Genomic DNA, 25819 nt, shown 5'->3' on the forward strand with positions numbered 1-25819 from the left:
CATCCTGTAGACCATCAGTCAATGTTTGTTGAATTAAGTTATAGTAAGAACAGAGAGCTCACCAGACAATCAAAATTATGACACCTCGCAAGTGTATGGCACTTTGACTTGTTCAGATCTGTATTTTATTTCATTTCATTCAACCTTTAAGCTGAATAGGACAGGAATTCTCTCCGTTTCATAGGTGAGGGGGGAAGCCACAGAGGTGGTTTTCTCAGGATTTGTTCATGTCAGAGGTAGTATCCATCTGCTCAGTGCTTTCCCACTACCTAATGCTGCCGTTTGATATATCACTTGCTTCACTTGAGAATATATTCATATTCTCCAATTCTAAAGGTTTTAGAAATACATGCTAGTTATATAGTTATGTTATATTTTGAGTATTTCAGTAAATATTTTTCAAAGAAAACTAGTTTATTAACCCAGTGAATATTGGTATTTTGGGCTCTATTTTCTAGTTACATACTGCTTATATTGCTCATAACCCTCATCCTTGAGGGATCTGCATACCCTAAACCCTCTCAGAAGAAAATAAGAAACTTTGGATTTTTTCTCCGCTCTTTTTAATATCCTAAAATGACAACTTTCCTGCTGCCCAATCATTTAAAGCTAATCATAACTACTTATATTCATGGTACTTCCATGTCTATTATTCTTTCTATTCTCTCACCCTAGATGGATAGAGCGAAGTGTATGACCCCCATTTGACAGATGAGAATAATGAGGTGTACAGAAGGAAACTGCCTTGCCCCAAATCATTCAATCAGTTCATGACACCGTGACTATTAGAACTCAATTCTTTTGACCCCAGGATCTGCTCTCTTTCTGCTCAAACTTAATGGCCTTTTTGTGAGCTGTCACAAACCGCACAGTCCTGGGGTATGCAGATGGGAGAGCTCAGGCAATGAGCTCAGACTGCCTCCTCGCCCCAACCCCACAAGGACACTGGAACCCACATAGCGGTGCCCTTTCCCGTTCTGATGTCACCGCAGTTCACTGTCTTCCCCTAGAAAAGGTGGGTTGTGCTCACCTGCACCTCTGCCTGCAAAGTGCCTGGCATCACCACACAGAGATAAGGTAGAAAGCAGAAAACTCATTCCCGTGCTGCCTCAGGTATAGAAGAAGGTATCCTGGGGTCTTCTTTGAGAGTGTGTTCACCTTTAGAATACAAATGGTTCTTCCCATGATGTCACCTACTCTCGAGGCAGACAAACCACACGTTCAACGGGTAAGACACATGACTCAGACTTCAACCTGCAACCAACATGTTTTTAATTCAAGCTTTCTGCAATTTGGCTAATATTAACTTTATTGGGTAATTACCTTATTTGGAGTGCGGTTAACAGCACTGTTGACAAGAATGCCAGCTTGCTACAGAGAGCTGCTTGCTGACAACAACACAGAGAAGCTGAGGCAGGGTTTTTGGGGGGCATTTTTTTGACATTTTTAAATTTTTCAATTACAGTTGACATACAATATTATATTAGTTTCAGGTGCACAACATAGTGATTATATATATATATATATATATATATATATATATATATATATATATATATATAACTTACAAAGTGATCACCCCAATAAATCCAGTATCCATCTGACACCCTACATAATTATTAAAATATTACTGACTATATTCCTCATGCTATATTCTACATCCCCATAATTGTTTTGTAACTAACAATTTGTACATCTTACTCTCCTCCCCCCTTCACCCATCCTCCAAACCACACCCCTCAATCCAGCAACCATCAAAGTATTCTCTGTATGTATGAGCTCGTTTCTGTTTTGTTTGTTCATTTATGTTGTTCTCTAGATTCCACATATAACTGAAATCATATTTGTCTTTCTCTGTCTGACTTACTCCACTGAGCATAATACCCTCTAGGGGCCATCCATGTTGTTGCAGATGGCAAGATTTTATTAATTTTTATGGCTGAGTAATATTCCATTGAATATAAGTACGACCTCTTCTTTATCTACTTATCCATGATGGATACCCAGGCTGCCTCCATATTTTGCTTTTTGTAAATAATGCTGTAATGAACACATAGATGCATGTCTTTTCACATTAATGTTTTGGGTTTCTTTGGATGAATACCCAGAATTGGTATTACTGGGTCCTCTTTTTCTCTTGTTATAACCTTTATTTTAAAGTCTATTTTGTCTGGTATAAGTATTGCTATCCCAGCTTTTGGTTGGTTGTTTGTTTCCATTTTCTTGAACTGCTTTTTGCAGCCCTTTACTTTCACTCTGTGTGTGTCTTTCAATCTGGGTGAGTCTCTTGTAGGCAGAATATGTAAAGGTTTTGTTTTCTTATCCATTCAGCCAATCTAGGCTTTTTCACTGGAGCATTTAATCCATTTACATTTAAAGTAATTCTTGATAGATATGTAGTTATTGCCATTTTATTATTCATATTTTTTATTTTTTTTTAATCTTAAAGAAGTCCCTCTAACATTCCTTGTAGTGCTGGTTTCGTGATGATGAACTCCGTTAGCTTTTTCTTGTCTGGGAAAGTATTTGTCCTTCAATTCCAACTGATGACTTTGCTGGGTAGAGTAATCTTGGTTGTAGGTTCTTACTTTTCATCACTTTGAAGATATTGTGCAAATTCCTTCTGGCCTGCAAATTTTCTGTTGAAAAATCAGCTGACAGTCTTATGGGAGCTTTCCTGTACATAACTAACTGCTCTTCTCTTGCTCCTTTTAAGATTCTCTGTTTGTCTCTAACCCTTGGCATTTTAATTATGCTGTGTCTTGATGTGGCTCTCTTTGGGCTCATCTTGTTTGGGATTCTCTGCACTTCCTGGGTTTGTAAGACTATTTCCTTTGCCAGGTTAAGGAAGTTTTCTGTCATTATTTCTTCAAATAGGTTTCCAATTCCTTGCTCTTTTTCTTCTCCTTCTAGTGCCCCTATAATGTGAATGTCGGTATGCTTCATGTTGTCCCAGAGGTCCCTTAAACTCTCGTCATTTTTTTTTCTTTTGGATTTCTCTCTTTTTGCTGCTCTGCTTTCTTTTATTCTGTTTCCTGATACCTTATCTTCCAAATGGCTGATTCGATCCTCTGCTTCATCTAATCTACTATTATTTCCCTCTACTGTATTCTTTATTTCAGTTATTGCATTTTTCATTTCTGGCTGGGTCTTTTTATGTTTTTTATCTCCATTTTTATATTTCTTATGTCTTTGTTGAAATTTTCACTGAGATCATTGAGCATCCTTATAACCATTGTTTTAAACTCTGCATCTGGTAGATTGCTTGTCTTTATTTTGTTTAGTGCTTTTTCAGAAGCTTTATTCTGTTATTTCATTTGGGACATGTTTCTTTGTCTTCTTATTTGGTCTAATTCCCAGTGTTTGTTTCTATGTATTAGATGGAGCTGCTATGATTTCTAGTCTTAGTAGAGTGGTTTTTTGTAGTAGGTGTCTTGTGGGGCCTAATAACACAGTCTCCCTGGTCACCTGAGCCACATACTACAGGTGTGTCCATTTCGTGGGTTGTATGTGCCCTTCTGTGGGTTGTAGTTGAGCCTTGATTGCTGTTGGCACATAAATGGAAGGGATTGACCTTCAGGCTGCATGGTTGTGAAGACAGGCTGTGAGTACAGTGGAAGAGCTGCTGTGCAGAAGCTGACCCATCAGAGCAGGATTTGCTTTAGCGGGGCTCTGGTGCCTGCCCAGTCTGCCCTTTGGGTGTCTTTTCTGGAGGTGGTTGGATGGTGCTCTGTTGTTCTGAAGCTAGCCACTGGGTGGTGTGTTTTTTCTGGGATCTCTTGGGATGGGCTCTGGGGCAGGCCAAGATTAGCTGCTGTCTGTGCCCTATCTACGGCCACTTGGTATGAGCTACAAAGTGATCTGCAGATGTTTGCCACTCTGCTGTGCTTGGAGATGTCTAGGCAAGGCTAAGCTATGAACTGAGGCCAGCTGCTGCTAATGCTGAGCTTAGGGCTGCTTATCAAGAGGTACAAGCATGCCAAGGCCAGATGCTTCATGTTTGGGGTTTGTGAACATTTGAGAGATTTTAGGAAAGTCTGCAGTATGAGCCAAGACAGGACATTTATATGGAATAGCCACTAGAAGCAACTAGGGTGGGCCCACAAGTTGGTTGGGACAGGTTCTCAGGAAATCACAAGGGGCGGGAAAATTGTATTAGCCAGGTTAATGGAGACTCAGATATGGTGGGCACCTGCATCTTCACACTGGGTAGGGGGAGGGCTTAACAAAGGTGTTATGGCTTCTTCCAGCACTTCTGTCTGGGAGAAAGCTGCCCCTTCAGTCCTCACCCTGAAGCCAGACAATTCAGTTCCTCCCCCTATGACCTGGGCACCTTTCCAGCTGCTGCCCAGCACTAAAGCTCAGACAGAGTGAGTCCTTCATTGAGTAAGTCCTGCACTGGCCCTTTAAGAGGAACTCCTGGGACTCGAGGAGGCCCTTTAAGAGGAACCTTCTGTCTCAGCTCTACTGGTTTCCACAGCCAGAAGTTATTGAGACCTCTCTCCCTGGCACTGAGACCCTGGGCTGGAGAGCCTGGTGTGGGGCTGGGACCCCTCACTCCTCAGGGGGGATCTCCACAGCTGAGATATCCCTCCCGATTTTTAACCACCGTATGTTGGTGTGTGACCAGTCCATCCCACATCTCTACCCCACCCACCAGTCTCCAAATGGCTTCTTCTATATATACCTAATTATAGGACTTCTGTTCAGCTAGACTCCAGGTGATTCTCCATGATGGTTGTTCTGTAGTTTAGTTGTAATTTTGATTGAATCATGAGAAAAGGCAATCACAGTGTTTACCAACTATGCCATCTTGACTGGAACTGAGGCAGGGTTGTTTTTTTTTTTTTTTTAACCTATTTGTTGAAATCTTAAGTCACATTCTTTCTTGTGGGTTTTCTCTTCTAGTTTGTATGGGATCACAACTACTTAAATATAAATGCAGCTGCCCAGCCTCCCTGGCACCCACAGCTGCTGCCTCTGTGACAGAGAGATCCCCTGGGGGTCTCTTCCCCACCCGAAAGCTGACAGGGCAGTGAGGGGCCACTGGCTAGGATTCTACCCATCATCCCAGTGAGCTATCCAAGGACAGGCTGGTGCCGCTGGGGGAGAGCCAGGGTGGGCTCTGCCTTGAGATGGAAGGAGGGCTTCCTATTCCTGATTGTCCACATTCGTCATGGAAAAGTAACAGCACCATCAGCATTTCCCAAAAGGCCTCTTTCTTAGCACAAAGCCATCACAATTCTTCATAGCAGAACAAAAGTGGTCTTCAGTTTGAGAGAAGTACCGTGCACACTTTATGCCCCTCTGGGAAAATCACAGAGCACAGCAATATCCGGAAGACTCTGAGAAATATGCCCCAGTGTTATGGGTTTCATTGTGTCCCCCACATCCCACATGTGTTGAAGTCCTAAGCCCCACTACCTCAGAATGTTACCTTATCTGGAAATAAAGTCATTTTAGATATAATTAGTTAAGATGAAGTCACACTGGAGTAGGGTAGGCCCCTAATCCAGTCCTTTTCTGTCCACCAGATAACACTAACCATGATCAATGTTCATCCCTCACCTTCAGATTCCTTTTTGAATGAGGCAAAGACATAGAAATGGGAAGAGAGAAGGATGACAGAAGGAAAGCAAAAGGAGAAAAGACAGGAAGAAAGCGGTGCTTCCTCTTCTCTTCCTCTTCTCACAGGGCTCTCATTAATAAAAATTAAAAAGATATTGGTAGCAATCGCGAAATTTCCTGAGCACTTGCTATGTGCCCAGGATGGTTCTAAGTATTTTGCATACATTCCCTAACCCTAATAATGAGTTAGATATGGCTATTATCCCCATTGTATAATGAAGAAACTAAAACAAAAGATTTTTAGATAACTTGTCCAATGTCACTCAGTTAATAAGCAACAGAGACAGGATTTGGTCCCAGGCAGCCAGTCTCCAGCACCCAATTCTAATCTCTTTGCTGTACACGTCTATACCTTCACTCAGATCATGCAGTGAGAACAGCTCTGTGCAACCTGAGGTTTTTCAGTGCTTCAACCCCAGCAAAGCCTCTAACAAATGCTTATCACTATGTACCAGTGTTTTTCCAAAACTTGGGCTTTGTAGAAAAAGAGTGCTTTGATTACTTATATTCTGAGCATCAAGATTTGGTCCATTTTATTCAAGTGCTTTTGTATATTCAGTTCTTTCTGATCTTGTTTCTTGGATGGAGTTGTGCTCTGAGGATCTCTGTTTGCAGTACAGGGAGATGCTGGATTAAAGGCCTCATTCCGGAGGCAAAATAGATGAGTCTTAGCATCTTTATGCATTAGAGCAAAACCACACTGTGAAATTTTCATGTGTCCTGCCTCTTTGACACAAGATAGATGCTGAGCCATCAGATCTGGTGTTACAGTCACAGCAAGTTGCTGGCTTTTCTGGGGCAGGTTCAATTTCAAGGATGCCCCATTGTCAATGCACACATCAAGGGCTGAATCACACCAAGGCTCAAAAATAGGATAACCGTAGTGTGAGGTATTTCAGGCAATTAAACACAGCTACTAATTTTTTAAAGGTTACTAACCAAACGACATTTCCAAGGAACCTCAGCTCTCTTAATAGTTCCCATTTGTGGCCAAATACCAATACTTCTTTCTACAAAATAATTCTTTTTCATTTTCCTGCCAGGTGTGTGATAATTAGGGGCCAGTTAGAAAAAGAAGTTACAGAGATTAAATAAATAGTTTACAAGAATTTAAAATACACTCTCCTGCCAGACTGAGGAATGTGATTTAACACCTCAAAGATGTTTTTCTTGCCCTGAAGCAAACAGCCACTGTAATAATTTAAATGGAATCTTTTATTACATTATTCATTAATTTTAAAAATGCAAAGGTTCTGAATATAGCCAACAACTAACAATTTTGCTTACTCTCTAAAAGGTTTATTCTTCAGGGTTTCTTCTTCTAAATTCTCTGAACTTACTCTTCCATCTTTTTTCCTTAGTTTATCAGAACATAAAAAAATGCATGCTCACTTTCTTCTTACATCTTGATTTTCCACATGCACTTTAATATGCATTTCATTTGCATCAGAATCTTGGAATGCATTGTCTAAAAAAAGGAGACCATAATTCCAAAACTAGTCTCTGGCCATATTCTCTAGTTTGGTTTAAAGGTGTAAACTGGCTGGTACCAGACCAAAGCCACAGAGGAATATAGATCTAGGGGAACTAAATCTAAATGTCTTCCTAAGAACATGGAAGTTTCATGTGGTAAACATCATAGGCACAAAGGACAAGAAGTGAGTCACCTCTGGGAGTCCAAAGTCACTCAGGCTACAACTGAAATTACATGTCCACGCTGATGAGAATATGTATTTGGAAATAGGACACTTTAGCCTATTGCGATGGTTATAATGCCAAGTACAGCAAATTTTAAAAAATCATACCCTAAATCTCAATGTTACCAAGGTATCTCTGGGTCTCCCTAACCCCAGTGCTCTTCCTCCGGCCTTGCTGCCAAGCTCTAGTGAAGACATTCTGTATCTGAAGCAGCTTGAAGTCTTAAGCCAGGCACAGGAGCCCCTGACTGCTCCCTTTTATGCAGGTCAGTCTACGCCAGTGCTCTCACCTAGCAGTGTGCATCAGAACCACCGTCCAAGCCGCCACCTCCCCTGGGCCCCACCCCCAGTATTTCTGATGCCAAAGGTCTGGGGTGGGGCCCAAGAATGTGCATTTCTAACAAGCACCCAAGTGATGTGAACCTGCTGGTTCCAGGACCACACTTAGAGAACTTCTGCTCTTCAACTAACAAGAAAGCGACATTCTAATGACCCAAATATTTATACCAACATTTAGATGTTTTATTTTCATTGCATATCTCTCCTGTGTTTGGTTTCCTATTTTACAGCCTGTAGAACTGTGAGGATCAGAGCTGCCAGACCAAAGGCTAACTAATCCCACATTGTAAATAACTGACAGGCTCTGAGGACAGGGAGAACAAGCTACCTATGGCTGAACACCCTCGCCCCTCTGCACAAAGCCCCACTTGAGAAAACAAATGATCTTCAGTTGAGTGAATTCTCCTGAGACCTTCTACCTGGAAAGGAGCATTATATTACAGCAGCCTCCAGGGGGCAGTGCTATTGGGTTCTGAGTGTCGTGACCTCTAGGCGGCTCAAGTTATCTGGGCCGCAGGAAAGAGTTGCAGGGAACTAAGCTATAACCCCAGACATTATGGTGTGGCCTTAGGAAAAAGGAGCGGCCTCTCTTGTCTTCATTTTCTGCCTTGAAAGAACAGGTTGTGTCTATGGTTTTTAATGGCACATTTTTTTGATGTGTTTGGAGATGAGCTTGGAAATGTGTTTTGCTTCCCAGGGGAAACAGGATTCAAGAGTTTAGCAGGAATGGTCCTTTAAAAAGCCCTGAGCCCTTTGGCAGACACCCCTGTGTGGCCCCTCAGTCCGAATTCTGTCTCGGTACCCGGTCAGGAAGCACTGCGGCTGGAGTCTGATGGGAATAAGGAGCTCCAGCCTTTTCCCAAGGATACCTGCTGGTTTCCATGTCTGCAATTTCTCATTTCCCTTTGCAGCGAATTACTCCCTTGGCCTGATCCAAACCCCAAAAGGCAACCTTCCCAGAAATTGCCAGTGCCTGATGGTCAGCATGTCAGAGAAAACTGCTTGTCTTATTTAGTTACTCCACAGAAAACCAGGGAGGCCACTTCACCCTCCTCCCTGGCATTCGGCTCAGTTGCCATAGACGAACCACTTGTTTTCTCTTCTTCTCTAGCTGAGTGACTGAGTTGGAATGGGAACACAGCAGAAATCACATTCTTTTGAGAAATTCCTCCAAGTGTAGGGAAGCGTGGGAATCCCTTGTAATTTAAGTAAATCATTTTGGCAGCCTTACTTCACCAGCTGCTTATTGGCCTGGGCAGGATTTGATGTCTAAGAGAATCTGGGGTGTATTTAATCTCTTCTCCTTCCCCACACAGTGCTAACCGAAGCTCCTGGGCTCAGCTTCCTAGAACTAGAGGCCTTCCTTAGAGGAAAGAGGACTGAGAGGGAAGCAGGCCAAGCCCTATAGGGCGGCGGAGCCACAGTGCGGAGCCCCACATATTCTCATACTATCCTTCACATGAGTGGAGAACCAGAAGATTGCACAGGGTTTAGATTTGTCATTGTTGAGGGCTGTCAGCAGTCCCCACCTCTGTGACTCATCGAAAGATGGACCCCCTGCTCATTTTCCCACAACCTTGTGTGACGGTGAGGACGCTACCGCCTCGGGCTCAAGCGCCTTGAGTTGCCTCACTGAGCCAGAACGTCTTGACTATCGGAATGGCCAAGTTGCATGGAGTTTAGCATCATGTCTGGTACGGGGAGACAGGGGAGGCAGGCAGACATCAACAGACTTGACCACTCTGCAAATTTACCCAGGAGGCGCCCTGAGCTCTGTGTCCTCACATGAAAGGCACAATTATCCTGATTCCTGGAATGAAAATTCTTCACTCTGTGTTTCTCCAGTTACGTGCACCCTGCAGGAACCGCCTGAGCCCGTTGACATGCACTGCGCTTCCCGCACACATCTCCTACTTTGCCAGCACGCTCCCCTCTGCCCAGACCCCCGCCTGCCCCACTCCCCAGCTCCTGGCCTGAGGCACCTGCAGTGCAGTATAGCGCAGTGGTTGGGCGCCCCTGCTCGGCCCTGCTCTGCCTCGCTTAAAATCCAGGCTCCCACACGTGTTGTCACATTCAGCAAGGGCTAAACCATCCTGTGTTTCTCCTCTGAAAGGGGGAGGATGCTAACAGCGCCCACTGCAGAGGGATGTCAGGGGGTTCCGTTCAGTAGAATTATTTTGTGTAGAGTACTTGCCGTAATGTCTGGCTAAGTAAATGTGAGCTATCATTATTCTTCAAGACACAGTTTGAATGCCACATGTGTCCTCTAGGGACCGTCCTTTCCTCTTCTGCTCTCTGTACATGAGCCTCCTATAGCTATTTTCACATATAGAGGGTGCCAAAAAAATGTGTCTTTCATTTTAGGACATGAAAATTGTAATACTCAATATATACCGACAACAAGAGATGAGTACACGTCATGTGTATACATTTATTTGGCACCCCTGGTATATTGTAGTGGCAGGCAGCTTCGTGTTGTAGAGCCTGCCTCACTACCTGAGTTCAAGGCCTGCTCTTTCCCCACTAAATAGCTGTGTGGTCTCCATGCCTTGGTTTCTTCTTCTATACAACGGGGATAATAACAGGATGTCAGAGTGTGCTTGTGAGGATGAAGCAAGTCTTACATAAAGCACTTCAACCGTGCCAAGCACACAGTAAGCACCACATAAGCGCAGCCTTTTGTCAGTGCGTGTTCACTTCTCTCTCTCTCTCTCTCTCTCTCTGTCTCTCTCTCTCTCTCTCTCTCTCTCTCTCTCTCTCTCTCTCTCTCTCTCTCTCTCTCTCAAAACTTTGAGCTCCTTGAGGACAGGGAGATGCCTTATTTATTTTTTGGACCTCCATACCTAAAATATACTTTGGCAGATTATAGGCTAGAACTCCTGATCTCTTGTTTGCATTTCCTTCTTCCTTTTTCCCTGAACATAGATTCAGCACTGATGTGTGGTGGTCACTGACAAACTCAATAGACACATGCACCAGGTCTGACTAGATGACAAGCCATAAACTTCCTATATTAGCTTTAGCTTTTTCTAAGAAGCCATCCCTATCTCTAAGAGTACAGCTTCCTATCTAAGACCCCTATGTGGAATTCCTCTAAATAGTATAAATTTGTTTTTTTAAGTGAACTTTAATTTATTTCATAGCTTATAATTGTGCCTTTAAGTGAAAGAAGAAAGGTTGAATTTTACAAATAGATGACCAGCCCTTGGATCCCCAGTCGCCCCTCCTTTTATGTAAATCTGTATGGCTCCATCTTTGGGCAGAGAGATCCCACCCCCCACACTGGTGGCCACTTCTGACTCTTGAGTGGGTGCTGATGCAGAATGTCACTTTCCTTTGTGACAACCAAGACTCCCTGGAAGGGAGAGAGCCAAAGCAGGGACCAGACAGGGGACCAACTCCTACTGTCAACAAGGCCCTGGCACACCATTCTCTGATAAATAAACTCCCTAAGTCTTCAACCAACTCCCTGAAATTTTCCCTCCACTTCCTTACCTCAACTAAAACCCAGCCCTGCCCTGAGGACCCCAACTTCTGCAGCCCTGCCCAAAGTAAGGTCTTATTGTCCCACAGCTTTTTAAGGTGGCGATGACAATGACCTCCTTGATGTCCACTGCTGCTTTCAGGGCATATCTTGGCACCCGCAGGTTAAAAACAAACATGGAATAAAAGGCTCCTTGAGATTCATGTCACATGGCTGCCTCTCTCCCAGCTTTTCCCCATTTACTATAATTTACAACGTCTTCCCAGGCCTGCGCACTTTCTGAACATTTTGGCAGCTGGCCCCAGTCTTCCTTCATCCTCAAGCACTGCCACCTTCCCTGAGACCTCATCAGTGACCATCCACATCCGTGTAAACTTATTTAAAAATAATTTTGTTTTTTTCAATTACACTTGAAATACAATATTATATTAGTTGCAAATGTACAGTATATAGTGATTAGACTTTTATATAACTTATGAAGTGATCACCCCAATAAATCTAGTACCCATCTGACATCATACGTAGTTATTGCGATATTATTGTCTATATTCCCAGTGCTGTACTTTACATCCCCATGACTATTTTGTAACTACCAACTTGTACTTCTTAATCCCTTCCCCCCACTTCACCCATTTCCCCAACTCCCCTCCCACCTGACAACCATCAAGATGTTCTCTGTATCTATGAGTTTGTTTCTGTTTTGTTTGTTTATTTTGTTCTTTACATTCCACACATAAGTAAAATCATATGACATTTGTCTTTCTCTGTCTGACATACTCCATTCAGTGCAGTACCCTCTAGGTCCATCCATGTTATTGCAGATGGCAAGATTTCATTCTTTTGTATGGCTGAGTAATGTTCTATTGTATATATGTTTAATCTCTTCTTTATCCATTCATCCATTGATGGACGTCGAGGCTGCCTCTATATTTTGGCTATTGTAAATAATGCTGCAATGAACACATAGATGCATATGTCTTTTTCACATTAATGTTTTCGATTTCTTTGGATAAATACCCGGAAGTGGTATTACTAAGTTCTTTTTTGTCTCTTGCCTTTGGTTTAAAGTCTATTTTGTCTTGTATAACTATTGCTATCCCAGCTTTTGTTTGTTTGTTTCCATTTTCTTGGACTGTTTTTTCTACCCTTTGCTTTCAGTCTGTGGGTGTCTTTTGATCTGAAGTGAGTCTCTTATAGGAAGCATATGTAAAGGATCTTCTTTCCTTATCCATTCAATCATCCTTTTGATTAGAGCATTTAATCCATTTACATTTATCATAATTCTTGATAGATATTGCCATTTTATTATTCATATTTTGATCTTTTTTTCTTCTTCTTCTTCTTCTTCTTAAAGAAGTCCCTTTAACATTTCTTGTAATGCTGGTTTGGTGGTGATGAACTCCCTTAGCTTTTTTCTGTCTGTAAAGCTCTTTATCTGTCCTTTAATTCTAAATATGGCTTTGCTGGGTAGAGTAATCTGGGTTGTAGGTCCATGCTTTTCATCACTTTGAAGATTTTGTGACAATCCATTCTGGCCTGCAAAGTTTCTATTGAAAAATTAGCTGACAATCTCACAGGAGCTCCCTTGTACATAACTAACTGCTTTTCTCTTGCTCCTTTTAAGATTCTCTCTTTGTCTTTAACCTTTCCCATTTTAATAATGATGTGTCTTGGTGTGGGTCCCTTTGGGTTTATCTTGTTTGGGACTCTGCTTCCTGAGCTTGTAAGTCTATTTCCTTCACCAGATTAGGAAAGTTTTCTGTCATTATTTCATCAAATAGGTTTTCAATTCCTTGCTCTTTCTCTTCTCCTTCTGGTACCCCTATGATGTGAATGTTGTTACATTTGATGTTGTCCCAGAGGTCCATTAAACTATCCTCATTTTTTTGGATTCCTTTTTCTTTATACTTCTCTGATGGGTGTTTTCAGCTACCTTATCCTCCAAATTGCTGATTTGATCCTTTACTTCATCTAATCTACTATTTGTTCCCTCTAATGTATTCTTTATTTCAGTTATTGTTTTCTTCATTTCTGGCTGCGTCTTTTTTATGTTTTTTTCTCTTATATGTCCTTAGTTATATTCAGCTAGACTTCTGGTGATTCTCAATGATGGTTGTTCTGTAGTTTAGTTGTAATTTTGAGGTGGTTGTGGGAGGACATGAGCAGAGCACTTACTTACTTACTCTGCCATCTTGACTGGAAGCCTCACATCCATGTAAATTTTCAGTTCTTTGATTTCCTCTACTTTAATGCTCCACAATTCCTCTCCACTTCAAACACCCACTTGAGACCCTGGACCATGCTGTTAACTAGAACCTCTGAAAAATCAAAACCAGATTCTCTGTCCTTTCAAATTTATCAAGAACTTGAGCCCTCAAACTTAACTCTCTATGTCAACACTTGCCGTCTGATGAGTGCACCCTCACTTCAACCCTTTCTTTGCCAACATCCTCAAATCCTTTGCCATTTGTCCTTATATAAGTCCATCAAGACTCCAACCAAGATTATTCCAACTGTCTTCCTTCTTTGATTCTATGCCCAAACTGTTAAGTAATACCAAAGGGAAAAGGAAATCACAGAGCCACAGAAATAGGCACTATTACCAAGAATACAATCTTTGTATGTTTCTCTTCTTGATCTCCTGCTATCTTCCACAGTGGCTATTTCAAGTCATCTCCATTCTCTTCAAAGTCTTATCTCACCCACTGCCCCAGCAGACTGAGCACACAACCTTGTCTCCTACCTCACGGGAGAAATAGGTTCAGTCAGATAAAGTATCCCCTCACCTTACAGCCACTAACCATCTATGCATTTGCCTTTCTCTCCATCATCATTTTCCTGTTTTCTCCTGTCACACTGTAATGGGGGTCCCTCCTCCTGTCCCAAGCAAATCCCTCTGCTTGTATACTGGAACACATCCCCTCCAGCTTCCACAGAATCTTACAATATCCATTTACCCTCAGGACTTCTCTTCACCCTCTCCCTGAACTTTCTATTCTTCCCATTAGTATTGAAATATGCTCAAGACTGAAAACTTAAAAATAGAAACTTTTTCTCAACCCTACATACCATACCCCCAGATCTACCCTTCTTCATCAAGAAGCTTCTTGACAGAGTTATTTTCACCTTCTGCCTCCTCCCCCACTTTCTCACTGCAAATTATCTTCAGGACTTACCAGACTTTCAGCATTGTCACCAGTGACCTCTGTGACATTAAATCTAAAGGGCACTGTACGGTCCTTATCTTTTTCTACTTCTCTACAGCATTGATTTGACATTGATTTCCACTACTTTCTACCTGAAGTCCTCTCTTCTTTTGACTTCCATGACACCACACTCTCCTGTTTTCCTCCTTCCTTACAATTTATTCTGCTTTGAGGATCTCTCTTCCCCTGCTTGTTCCTTAAATATTAATGTTATTTGTGATTCAATTATTGAAACTATTTCATTTATCTATTATTGCACAACAAACTACCCCAAAACGTAGTGGCTTAAAGCAACAACTATTCTCCTATGTTTATAATATTATGAGTCAGAAATCCAGGCAGGGCAACTCTTCTGCTCTACGTGGCATAGACAGGGTCACTTGATGATATTCAGCTATTGGCTGGGCTGGGCTGGACGTTCCAAGATGTCTTCACCCACATGCTTGGCATTTTGTCAGGTATAACCAGAAAGCTGGCACCCTATCCCTCTCTATGTAGTCTCAGGACTTCTCCATATGGTCTCTCTAGCAAGGCTGTCAGTCATCTCACAAGGTAGGTCAGAGATCCAAGAACAAGACCTCCAAGAGATAGGAAGAGAAATCTTAGAGCCTGAGCCTGCAGTCTGGCATAGCATTACTTCTGCCTCATTCTGTCATAAGCCCACCCAGATTCAAGGGAAGGAGACATAGACTCCATCTCTCAATGGGAAGAGGCATCCAAGAATTTGTGGCCATCATCAGTCCTCCACAGCCTTCTTCTCAACAAAAACCAGTCTCTGCACAGCCACCATCATCTTCCTCCTCAATTACTGTAATGCCTTCCTAGCTGGTCTCCCTGCTCCCAGGTTGCCCTTTCCATCCCATTATCTACAATGAATTCAGAGCAACCTTTCAGTAATGCGTATCACATCACATCACTTTCCTGACTAAACAGCTTCCCATTTCCATGACTGAACTCCTTAGCGTGGCCAGCTAGGTCCTTTGTGAATTGTCACTGCTGATACCGACACCTAAACCTCTCACCACTTATATTCTACGCTCCACAGTATTGATGTCCCCAAATATACCATGCATTCTTTTATCTCCAAGCCTTTGTACATTCTGTTCCTTTTGCAATGCTCTTCTACCCAGCACTTCCCGTGTCCTCCCTTCTGTGGGTGAGCACAAGCGCACACACACATACATGTTCCATTTGTCCCCTCCTTCAGATCTTGACTTAGACAAGTGGTTCTCAAAATGTGGTCACATAGCCGGCAGCATTAACATCAACTGGGAACTTGTTAGAAATGCAAATTCTCAAGCCCCACCCCAGACCTACTGAATCAGAAATTCAAGAAATGGGGCCCAGAATTATCTATTTTAACGATCCCCCCAGGTGATTCTAGTGCGTGGTAAAGTGTGAGAAACACTGGTTTAGACAACACTTCCTCCAGGCAGCTTTTTCTGATCTACACCCTCCCCCACCCAACTATTGGGATAGGGATCTCTGCTATGAGTTTCCACCATCCCCCATTCTTCCCCTGATCAAATCCCTATCACACGGTCATGAAATTGCACACTTATGAGTATTTGTTTAACGCCACTGGGCTCCCTTTGAGCTCCCATCAGCAGGCACTGTATCTTATTTATTGCTCTATCCCCAGCATTTACATAATGCCTGTCACAATAGTAGCTCAATATAAGGTGATGAAGCCAAGATTCAAACCCAAGTGTGCATCCCAGTCTTCTAGAAAAGTAAATGACAAGCACCAAAAACAAGAGTTGTAATGTATGGAGAATATTGCTAGTCAGCAGCTTCAAGTAAATGTTTTGATTCTTGCAAAATAGAAAGGAGACACTAAGTAGATACAGTGCCTACAAAAGATTTTAATAAAACCCCAGAGGGAAAAGATCTGCACTGTAGAATCAGCCTAAAACCCTGATATGGACCACTTGACTGTAGCCCTGAAGTCAGATAAATAAAATTCATCACCTTCCCATTTCTGCATGGACACTTTGTCCGTTGCTTGAATTTTAATACACACTGTCTAACTGTGTTTACTGGAGTTTCTAAAATGCCAGTGAATCTTTAGAAATTTGGCAGAAAAGAAGAATCTGGGTCATGCAACTGTGAAATCTAAATAAGACATAATTAACACGTCCATCAACTTTCAGAGAATTGATGCTAGTTTGCAAACTATTCATTAACTCTGCACAACAACAGCAACTGTGTACAATGTAGACACCAAGCTGAAGATGAGAGGCGCAGTGTAGCGCTATCTGCGAGTGCAGTTGGTGAGATGTAGGAATAAACTGCTGCTATTTTCTGCATAGTAAGATATGACTAGTTAAGAATTGGGGCTGGAATTATCATATCGTGGCTGTATAATTACTGACTCTCAATCCTTTTAAACATAAACTTGCGACTAGCAAAATACCCTCCAAATTATGAAAAAAATTTCATGAATCACGAGGGAAGGTGGGGAAATCGGCCCTTCATATTAGAAATAAAATGTCAAAATGGCTACATCTGAAAATCAGGAGAGACCTGAATTCAAGTCCCAAGTCTTAACTAGCCCTGTGGCCTACTTAACATTTCTGTACCTCACCTCTAAAATGTGGTAATAATGCCTATTCAGAATGTTGCTTTGAGGATTAAATAAGATAATGCACATATTCTGCTGAACACAAAGCTAATACGCAAAATAGCTGTTGTTTCTATTCTTCCTAGTCAAAATTAGACAGTGATATCAAAAATCAAGTGGACTACAAAAAACAGTATGCTGGTTCCTCAAAAAATTAAAAATAGAACTACCATATGATCCAGAACCCTACTTCTGAATTTAATATCCAAAAGACTTGAAAGCAGAGTCTTAAAAAGCAATTTATAGCGCCCTCCCTGATGGGACAGCGGGGGGAGGTGGACGACAGGATCATGGAAAGGGCAGCCAGATCCTGCGAGTCTCCACAGCCCTGAGCTGTCTCCTGGGCCTCCCTTTGCAGGTGCAGAAGATCCGAGCCAGCCACAGCACGCCTGGCCTGAGTTTTATAAATGTGTCATCAAATCTGGGGATATAAGCAATCTGAATGCACACGTTTTGATGCAGTATTATGACCTGAAGGCCTCAACACTTCTCTGGACTGGAAATCATTCAAGATTTACGTGATGGGCACCTGGAGGGGGCAGAAATCGGCTCAACGGAAATAATGTTTGCACCAGAGAAGATCAAAGGTGGAATCCATACAGCAGATAACAAAACTGCAGGGAGTGTGTGCCTGTTGATGCAGGTCTCGATGCCCTGTGTTCTCTTTGCTGCTTCTCCATCAGAACTTTGTTTGAAAGGTGAAACTGATGCTGATATGCACCACAGATCAATTACAGAGTGATGGTTTTCAAGCCAACTGTTGAAAAATTTGGTTTCAAATTTAATTGTCACGTTAAAATGAGAGGCTACTACCCAAAATGGGGTGGTGAAGTGATTGTCCAAACGTCACCAGTGAAACAATTGAATCCAATAAATTCAGCTGACCGTGTCTCTGTGACTAAGATATATGGAACAGCTTTTGTTGCTGGAGTTTTGCCATTTACAGTAGCAAAAGAAATGTTGGCTGTAGCTGTAAGATGCATCAGAAAGGAGATTAGGGATCTGTATGTTAGCATCCAGCTTGTTCAGGAACCTAAAGACCAAGCCTTTGACAATGGAAATGGAATAATCGTTATTGCTGAGACATCCACTGGCTGTTTGTTGGCTGGATCATTGCTTGGTAAACGAGGTGTAAATGCAGACAAGGTTGGAACTGAAGCTGCCAAAATGCTATTAGCAAATCTTAGACATGGTGGTGCTGTGGATGAGTATCTGCAAGACCAGCTGGTCATTTTCATGCCATTAACCAGTGGCGTTTCCAGAATAAAAACAGGACCAGTTACGCTCCATACACAAACAGCTATACATTTTGCTGAACAACTAGCAAAGGCTAAGTTTACTGTGAAGAAGTTAGAAAATGAAAATGATGCTGCTAAAGACATATATTATCCAGTGCAAGGAATTGGGATGACAATCCAAATCTATAGGGTAATTACCTTTGAAATGATACCTCAATGATGTATTGCACTAAATCATTTCATAAATACTACTAAACAACAAATAAAAAGTAACTTATTGAAGGACCTGACAAATTTGGAGATGAAGTACAGACTGTTCTAGATTTACTGAGAATGCTTCATCAAACTAATCTCACTTTGAATATCTCCGAGATGTGGACAATGAAATATAAGAGTTGGTGGATATGTCTGATAGCTGATTTCAATATTAAAGTATTGATATAAAATTTTTTAAAAAGTTGTTTGTACTCCCATGTCGAGGCAACATTAGTCACACTAACTAAGAGGTGGAAGCAACCCAGATGTCCATTGATGGATAAACTGATAAGCAAAATGTGGTATATCCATGCAATGGAATATTATTCAGCCTTGAAAAAGAAGGAAATCCCATCACGTGCTACAATATGGATGCATCTTGAGAATATTATGCTAAGAACATAAGCCAGTCATAAAAAGAAAAATGCTGTATAATCCCACTTACATGAGGTATATAAAGTAGTCAAACTCATCAAAGCAGAAAGTAGAATGTTGGGGAAGGGAAAAGTGGGGAGTTGTTGATTAATAGGTATAGAGTTTCAGTTTTGTAAGATGAAAAGCTTCTGGAAATCTGTTACACAACAATGTGAATATACTTAAAACTGTTAAACTACACTTAAAAAATAGTTATGAGAAAGATGGTAAATTTTAGATTATGTGGTTTTTTTCACACATTAAAATTTTTTTAATTAAAGAAAATGGACCCAGTTTCCTCCTTTGTTTCCTCTATTACCATGTATTCCTGCTCTTCTGTCCACTCTGTCTTAGCCCCTTTCTCTCTGTCCCCCTCTCTCCCACCGGCCTTTTAGTTGTCAAACTTCCTCAGGGGATCTGTCCTTGGTCCTCACACTCCCGAAGATTTCAGCCACTCTTCTGGCTTTATCAGCCACTTACATGTTGATGACTGTTCACTGTTCTACCCCTAATCTTTAAAATAGGGCCTGGAGTTTAGTAGGCACTCAATAAATATATGTTAAGGAAGTGAATATCTAGATCTCTAACCCCTACCCAACTCAAAGCTGCAGAACTGTATTTTCCATCTATTCTCTGAACACCTACAGCTGACTGTCCCATTGATCTCTCAAATTCAATATATCCAAATTTTAATTTATTTAACCTCTCCAAGGGGAAATATGAAAGCGCTTCCTCATGATCTTGGTTAATATTGTCCTCAATTTTCCCAGCCTGCTTTCATTAAATATCAAAAAGATAAACAAAATAAAGGACAAAATAAAGGATAAAAATCATACGATTATATCAATAGATGCAGAAAAAGCGTTTGACAAGATACAAAATCCATTTATGATTAAAATACTTAATAAAATAAGTATAGAAGGAAAATACCTTAATATAATAAAGACCATATATGATAAACGCTCAGCTAATACCGTAATTCATGATGAAAAAGTGAAGTCCTTTGCTCTACATTCAGGCACACGACAGGGCTGTCCCTTATCGCCTCTGCTTTTCAAAATAGTATTGGAAGTCCTAGCCTGAGCAATCAGGCAAGAGAAAGAAATAAAAGTCATCCAAATTGGGAATGAAGAAGTTAAATTGTCACTTTTAGCAGATGACATGATGCTATATGTAGAAAACCCTAAGGTTGCCACCAAAAAGCCATTAGAAACAATGAAAGAATACAGTAAAGTTGCCGGCTACAAAATCAATGTACAAAAGTCCATTGCATTCCTATATACTAACAATGAAATCTCAGAAAAGAAATTAAAAAACAATTCCTTTTGCAGTTGCAGCAAAAAGAATAAAATACCTAGGAGTAAACTTAACCAAGGATTTGAAAGACCTATATACTGAAAACTATAAGACATTTTTAAAAGAAATTGAAGAAGACACAAAGAAATGGAAAGACATTCCATGTTCATGGATTAGAAGAATCAACATAGTTTAAATGGCCATATTACCCAAAGCAATATACAGATTTAATGCAATCCCCATCAAAATCCCAATGGCATTTTTTAAAGATGTAGAACAAAAAATCTTCAGATTTGTATGGAATTACAAAAGACCCCAAATAGCCAAAGCAATCCTAAGAAAAAAGAACAATGCTGGAGGTATCACACTCCCTGACTTCAGCTTGTACTACAGGGCAACAATAATCAAAACAGTATGGTCCTGGCAGAAAAACAGACACACAGTCCAATGGAATAGAACTGAGAATCCAGAAATAAACCCACAAAAATCTGGACAGATAATTTTTGACAAAGAAGCCAAAAACATACAATGGAGAAAAGACAGCTTCTTCAGTAAGTGGTGCTGGGAGAATTGGAAAGCCACGTGCAAAAGAATGAAACTAGACTGCTATCTGTCACCATGTACCAAAATTAATTCAAAGTAGATCAAAGACCTAAACGTAAGACCTGAAACAATCAACTACATAGAAGAAAACATAGGCACTACACTTATGGACCTTGGGTTCAAAGAGCCTTTGATGAATTTGACTCCAAAGGCAAGGGAAGTAAAAGCTAAAATAAATTAATGGGGCTATATCAAACTAAAAAGCTTCTGCACAACAAAAGAAACCATCAACAAAATAAAGAGGCAACCAACCAAATGGGAGAAGATTTTTGAAAACAATGCCTCCAATAATGGGCTAATATCCAAAATATATAAGGAACTCATACTACTCAACAACAAAAAAAACAAACAATCCAGTTAAAAACTGGGCAGAGGACCTGAAGAGACATTTCTCCAAAGAGGACATACAAATGACATATGAAAAAAAGTTCAAAAATCACTAATCATCAGAGAAATGCAAATAAAAACCACAATGAGATACCACCTCACCCCAGTTAGAATGGCTATCATCAACAAGACAAATAGTAACAAGTGTTGGAGAGGCTGTGGAGAAAAGGGCACCCTCATAAACTGTTGGTGGGAATTCAGATTGGTGCAGCCGCTGTGGAAGGCAGCGTGGAGGTTCCTCAAAAAATTAAGAATAGAATTACCATATGACCCAGCAATCCCTCTCCTGGGTATCTACCCAAAAAAATCTGAAAACATTTATCTATAAAGACACATGTGCTCCAATGTTCACTGCAGCTTTATTTACAATGGCCAAGACATGGAAACAACCAGTGTCCTTCGATAGATGAATGGATAAAGAAGTTGTGGTATATATACACAATGGAATACTATTCAGCCATAAGAAAAGATAAAATAGTACCATTTGCAACAACATGGATGGATCTTGAGATTATAATGCTAAGCAAAATAAGTCAGACAGAAAAAGTAGAGAACCACATGATTTCACTGATATGTGGGATATAAAACTGAAAACAACAAAAGAACAAGACAAACAAATGAAAAAACAAAAACTCATAGACACAGACAATAGTTTAGTGGTTACCAGAGGGTAAGGGGGGCGGGGGGTGGTAGATGAGGGTAAAGGGGATCAAATATATGGTGATGGAAGGAGAACTGACTCTGGGTGGTGAGCACACTATGTGATATATAGATGACGTATTACAGAATTGGACACCTGAAATCTATGTAACTTTACTAACAGTTGTCACCCCAATAAACTTTAATTTTAAAAAAAAGAATAAGAATAACATCTACTTCACAGAGTTATCAAATTTTGCATGAGATATTATGTAACATGATTAGCCCAATGCCCAACATAATGTAATGCTTAATAAATGGCAACTATTATTATTATCATAGAATCAATTTTTCATTGTGCTACTTAGGCATGCATTCTCACTAGCAGACCTCATTAACGTCTTTAGTACCGCTCTATAATTCCATGTGGACAGGACAGTAAAAGGGACTGAAATAATAGGTGCCATCCTGAACAACACGGGAAGATGAAGGTTTCTGGTCCTATTGGGTAAGACTACACAGTGTGTGTGTGTGTGTTTCCATATGAAACTTGAAGAAAAGATTTATATACCTAATAATGTTGTTACATACGGTTAGTGCAATCTAATTATGCTCATTTGTTCTAATTACACAATTAAGTTTAATTACCCAGATCATGCAAATGAATGCATTTGTATTATTTGGAAAATAACTTTTAAAGAAACAATGTGATATATTTACTAAAAGCCCAGCATTGTTCAAAACCAACAAAACACTTCTAGAAAACTCCCTTATTTTGCCCTGCGTACAACTAGGCCAAGTTGCAATCTAGAATTATTAAGGTATATATTTTATTGCAAGCCACTTACCTTTATATTTTGTTTTGTTGTGTTGTTTTTTAAATGTCCTTATCACTGAGCATTGTTGCAGATGTTCTTCAACTTCTCTTCTAAAATGGGCCTTTTCTCAGAGTTGCTTTGGGAACCACCCAGAAACTCTCTTTTTTTCTAAACTTTCATTTATTTTAAGTGTGTTTTTCCAGGACCCATCAGCTCCAAGTCAAGTAGTTGTTTCAGTCTAGTTGTGGAACAATCTAGGGCGCAGCTCACAGTGGCCCATATGGGGATCGAACCGGCAACCTTGTTGTTAAGAGCACCGTGCTCTAACCAACTGAGCTAACCAACCACCCAGAGACACTCGCAACATCATCCCTGGAGCCTCGTGTTATCCACCTTATGCTCTTTGCCCTTCAAGTACAGGAAAGTCTTGCAATTGTTTTCAATATAACTTGGGTGACTTTGGGAAGACAGCAGCCGTAAGACCAAAAACTTCATGTTAGCTCATTCCCAGTCTAGTCACATGTCCAAAAACAATAGAAAACATGAGAACAAAGATTTGAGGTGGTTATCTTCTTTGCATTCTTTCTCACTGAATCTTTTTATATTAGTTTCAGGAGTGAAAAACAACATAACGATTAGATATTTACACTCACAAAGAGATAATACCCCAAGTCTACTACCCCTCTGACATCGTATATAGCTGTTACAATACCATTAACTAATTCCCTATGTTGTACTTTACATCCCATGTGTGTATATACATATGTATATGTATATATAAATTCCCATGAATATATGTGTGTGTGTGTGTGTATATATATATATATTTTTTAATTATAGTTGACATTCAATATTATTCTACTTCAGCCTCAGGTGTACAGCGTAGTGGTCAGGCCTCTACACAATCTATGAAGTGATTCCCCCTACAAGTCCAGTATCCATCTGGCGCCCTATATGATCTTGACAACATTATTGATTATATTCCCTATGTATTTCACATGCCCATGACTATTTTGTGATGACCAATTTATACTTTCTAATCCCTTCACCTTCTCCCCCATCCCCCAACCTCACCTCCCGTCTCACGGAATTTTTAAACCCTGTACAAATGCAACATAACCCAGTGATCCTTTTATAAATTGTCTGTAGTGCCATAGGAAGAGTAGAAACAATTTATTTCTGTTCACACATGGAAGAAGTTGTAATTCCTTTATGAAGACTATTCTTGGCAGATTTCCTGGCTCCGTTCTTGTAATCTTTGACATATAATGAAGGTCAATTACTTCATAGTTTCAGAAGCAGAACAGCATCACCTACAGCCTAACTGTTAGGGAGCTGAGCATATATGTATCAAGAGATTCAAATGGACTATTCAAGACTGTTTTCCAGAGGGGACCCATGGTGCACCATCCTGAATCCTGTCACCTACAGCTTCTCAGATGGACTCCTCCATCAACTTAGCTCATTCTCTTCACACACCATTTCACACTTTATCTTCTCACTCTGTTGTAGGATTTCATTCAATATAAGTATTCTGTTACTTTTGCTCTCCCACAGTTGAGAAAGCATAGAGTGCTCTTTTTGGCCTTAAAATACACATATGAGAAGACAAACTGAGCCTGGAATTCCAATCTAACGCTTTCTCACTGAGGCCAATCAGTACCGTGACGTTCTTGCTGTTTTAATGAGGATAAGGCTATCTTCTCCCGGCCTTCCTTGTGTGAAAGCTGTCAGAATTGCTGAAGCCTGAGAGAAGGACGTCGTCAACAGTTGGGGAGTGTGGCCGTTCATGAGCAAGTATGCATTTTCCTGAGGTGTCGGTGGAAGCGCCATCCAAATCATACTGGCCACTTCCTCAGCCTTTCTCTTCACCTTCATTCATTCTCTCTCTCTCATTCTTCAACGAGACTGCATTTACACAGGAGCTGTGGTTAAAGGCAGTGGCAGGGTGAAAATTATGTATAGGCAGAATTACCATTTAGGAAAGCACCACCATTTCTCTAAATCCAACACGTCAAACTTTTCCTTCCACCGGTGTGGAAAGTATTGCTGCTTTTTGGTTGAGCACCATTCTTGCATTCATGGACTATGCTTTTTTTTTAAAGAATAAATATTTTTAAATTCCAAAACACAAAACAGGTCAAGATGGTCACAATATGGAAAACACTAGGGAACTGAGAAGGACTGAGTGAAGACTGGAATTCACAGCCCCTGTCACACACTCATGGTCAGCTTACCTTCCATAACTCCTAACTATAATGGAAGGCCAATAAACAGCCTGCACTATTTAAACTCTCTGTCTCTCTCTGTCTCTCTGTCTCTCTGTCTCTCTGTCTCTCTGTCTCTCTCTCTCTCTCTCTCTCTCTCTCTCTCTCTCTCTCTCTCTCTCTCATACTATAGAAACATACTATGTTCCAACCAACCTTCAACTATCTGCATTGGAAACAAAATTAACGTATAAACATAATTCCAGCTTCTTGTCCTCCTACCCAACATACTAAGAGTAAGAAACTTCGGCTCCTGTTTTCAGGCGCCAATCACTCCTTTCCCATTATTTTCTACTAAATTCTTATGCACCTTAAAATGGGTTTGGACAACTTGAAGAGTAGTAGGAAAATAGAGAAAAACTACCTAATGTAGCAATCATTCATAAACCATGAATTTCCTTCTATTATTAGTCTTCCATGTTGATTATTACCAGCCTGGTTTGGGTGGCTGTGGGTGACTTAGATGTTCTTCAAGAGAATACTTCTCCATACACATCTCAATGGCGGGATGAAGCCTTTAACAAGACTCTGTCAACATTCAGATTGATTATAGGCCCTAACTTTTTCTAGGAGTTTGTTTCTCTCTCTACTGTATAATGAAGGCACTAAATTAACATGATAGCTTATAAAATTTGACAGCTAAGCAAGTCTGTCTCTGGGTTTCTGAATTTCCTGATTTATTCTGCTTGGATTCTGTGTTCAAAACTGTCTTGAGGGGCTGGCCTGGTGGCTCAGGTGGTTGGAGCTCCATGCTCCTAACGCCCAAGGCTGCCGGTTCGATTCCCACATGGGCCAGTGGGCTCTCAACCACAAGGTTGCCTGTTCGCCTCCTCAACTCCCGCAAGGGATGGTGGGCTGTGCCCCCTGCAACTAACAATGGCAACTGGACCTGGAACTGAGCTGCACCCTCCACAAATAAGATTGA

General features: G+C 40.8%; 1 protein-coding gene and 1 pseudogene across 3 annotated transcripts in view; both read left to right on the forward strand.

The window, feature by feature from the left end:
* LHFPL3 (LHFPL tetraspan subfamily member 3) overlaps window positions 1-25819 on the forward strand; it is a 506975-nt gene that overhangs the window by 382421 nt on the left and 98735 nt on the right. The window lies entirely within an intron of this gene.
* LOC117012070 (RNA 3'-terminal phosphate cyclase-like) lies at window positions 17235-18435 on the forward strand (annotated as a pseudogene).

The sequence above is a fragment of the Rhinolophus ferrumequinum genome, chromosome 20 (genome assembly GCF_004115265.2).
Source record: "Rhinolophus ferrumequinum isolate MPI-CBG mRhiFer1 chromosome 20, mRhiFer1_v1.p, whole genome shotgun sequence".
NCBI classification, from domain to species: Eukaryota; Metazoa; Chordata; class Mammalia; order Chiroptera; family Rhinolophidae; genus Rhinolophus; species Rhinolophus ferrumequinum.